This window comes from Microtus ochrogaster, chromosome 1, assembly GCF_000317375.1.
Source record: "Microtus ochrogaster isolate Prairie Vole_2 chromosome 1, MicOch1.0, whole genome shotgun sequence".
NCBI classification, from domain to species: Eukaryota; Metazoa; Chordata; class Mammalia; order Rodentia; family Cricetidae; genus Microtus; species Microtus ochrogaster.
Genome location: NC_022009.1, coordinates 15,124,561 through 15,127,674, shown reverse-complemented (window position 1 = coordinate 15,127,674; position 3,114 = coordinate 15,124,561).

Genomic DNA, 3,114 nt, shown 5'->3' with positions numbered 1-3,114 from the left:
AAAAAAAAAAAAAAAAAAGAAAAGAAAAAAAGAAAGGAAGGTATATTGAATATTACTGAGAAAAGCAGTGTCCACACAAGTTGAGAACAGTATGAAAACAGGGAAGAAAATATTTGAAAATGCATAAAACAGAACATTAGGCTTGTGGGGAGAGCATAGCAGAGGACAGTCTTCATGCTGTAGCAGAAAGGAAACAGCTTGTCCTCCAAAAGATTCGAGAAGCTGACTTGAATGGGGTGGGGGTGCTAAAAGGGTGGGAGGGAGGTGAGGGTGGATGCAGTAACCAGAATGCGGTGGGTGCAGTAACCAGAATGCACTTCGTACATGTATGAAATTGTTAATGGAAAAAAAAAGGTTTAGAGTTTTACTTTGTTTTTGGTGCTAGGGTCTTCTTATGAAAGCCTGGCTAGCTTTGAACTCACAGAGATCCATCTGCTGTGCCCTCCAAGGGCAGGGATTAGAGGCATGTACCACCATACTTGGTTGAAAAGGTATTTTTTAAAAGAGTTTTCAGAACATCTCTAATCATCAGTCCTGGTTGAGAACTGAGTGCTCAACACATTAGCCTGTGGGGAAATTTCATCTGTGGCCATAACAGGAAATGAGTGAAGCCTCCTAGCAAGAAGGGTGAATAAGCTCCACCAACAGTGACATCTACACCACAATAAAAACACAGCATTGAAGTCTTAGTGTCAGGAGACAGACTTCAGAAATATAACAGGAAGCTCAGAAATATAATTTTTCACAAGAATTATTGATTGGCAGTTTGGGGAGGAAGGAGAGAATGTAGGGTCTCCTTATACACTGTGCATTATAACTAATTCCATTTGATTTGAATATTAAGCACATCTGAAACTGTAACATCTAGGAGAAAACAGGATTAAATGTTTATCAAAATTATGAAATCTTGACTTGTCCTACCATAGAGAAAAGACTAAAAAGTACTTGACTTACATAAAACTTGGAGGAAAAAAAAAGAGCTCATAGGTAATATAACACCAAAATGAAAGACAAGCAACACATTAGAAGACACATTTATAAGGCATACACTAGAAAAGATTAATACTGCTATCTCGAGAATTCACACAAGTTGACAAGAATCCCATGAACATGTTAGCTAATAACTGAGCAAACTACTGATAAGCAAAATAATTCACAAATGAATAAGAAATAAACATGCAAAACATTTTTATTAGGGTTCTCTAGAATAACAGAACTTATAAAATCTCATATATGTGGGATTTATTAAAATGACCTACAGGCTGTGGCCCAGCTAATCCGACAAAAGTTACCTACAAATGGAAGGTCCAAGAACCCAGAAGTTGTTCCTTTCATGAGGCTGGATGTCTCAGCTGGTCTTCACAATACCCTGGAATCCTGAAGAAGTAGGCTCTAATGCTAGTGAAGGAATGGACTTGCTAGTGAGGCAAGAACAAACAGGCAAAACTTCTTTCTTCCATGTCCTTTATATAGGTTTCCAGCAGACTGCATGACCCAGATTGGAGATGGGTCTTCCCACCTCAAAAGATCTAGATTAAAGGTGTATCTTCCCACCTCAAAGATCCAATATCTGGATTAGAAGTGATTCTTCCCACTTCAAACTAAACAAAACCCCTCACAGGTGTGTCCCTACATTTTTGGGTTTTAGTTCCAGATGTAATCCAGTTGACAGCTAAGAAAGGCCATCACAACATCCACCTTTACTAGTTATTAAGAAGAAACAGATTAGAAGAAGCATGGTATTTCTTTTACTGAATTAACACCCTCTCAAATTAAAACAAATGCTAATGCTTACATATTAAGATGATATTACTGATAGCTATGTTCATTGTGTGGTATTTATAAATTAATATTCGTGATTAGAAAAGTAATAACGATAAAAATGTTCAGATCTGTACACCTAATAAATCTCTGTTAGATAATTAATCCAGAGCAGGGTAGAAACATGAAGTCATAGCCAAAGCCCATGATGGCAGGCTTCTTCTATTTCTTCAGATTTTGACTCTGGTGGGACCTCACCAGAGAAGTCTTTCCAGGTCTCCCATTCAAGGATTTCCCTCCCTCAGTTCTGACAGGATACCCAATGTGGTGGTTTGAAAGAAAATGGCCCCCAAAGGGAGTGGCACTATTAGGGGGTGTCGCCTTGTTGAAGGAAGTATGTCACTGTGGGGGCAGGTTTTGAGGTTTTTCTTGCTCAAGTTTCCCTCAGTGTGATTTTCAGTCAACTTCCTGTTGCCCGCAAGACTTGAGACTCTCAGTTATTCCTCCAGCACCATGTTAGCCTGCATGCTGCCAGGCTTCCCACTATGATGATAATGGACTGAACCTCTGAAACTGTTGGTGAGATACCTCAGTTAAATGTTTCCTTCATAAGAGCTGTAGTGGTCATTGTGTCTCTTCACAGCAATAAAAACCCTAGCTAAGACACTGGTCTTAATCAGCTTAGTTTCCCTGATAAGAACTTGTCCCTTATAAGATTCGTAAAGCCAGCAACTTTATATGTGGCTCACGGGTTTAGTCACAGTACTTCTAGGAAAACATAGTGCCAATCAAGGCAGGGAGATGGTGCCCAGCACCGCCGCAAACAGCACAGAGGAGTTCCCTTCGGTTAGGTACATACCTTTATGGCAGGCCACCCTTCCCCTCTAGAGATCTCAGGTAATACCAGATCATTGACTATGCTACATAAAAAATAAAATTAAATATATAAATTGATCAATCAATCACTGAACAAGTCAAAAGTAGGGAGGCAAAGGTGGTAAATTTATTAGGTGTTCAGACAGAGGCATATAGGAAAAGCATGGTACACACCTGAGACATGGTGTGGGTTTCTGAAGACACTCATAGGTATCTGTGTGTGAGAGAGAGAAAGAGAGAGACAGAGAGAGACAGACAGAGAGAGAGAGAGAGACAGAGAGAGAGAGAGAGACAGAGAGAGAGAGACAGGGAGAGAGAGAGACAGAGAGAGACAGACAGAGAGAGAGACAGAGGGAGAGAGACAGAGAGAGAGAGACAGACAGAGAGACAGAGAGAGAGAGACAGAGAGAGAGAGACAGAGAGAGAGAGACAGAGAGAGACAGAGAGAGACAGAGAGAGAGAGAGAGAGAGAGAGAG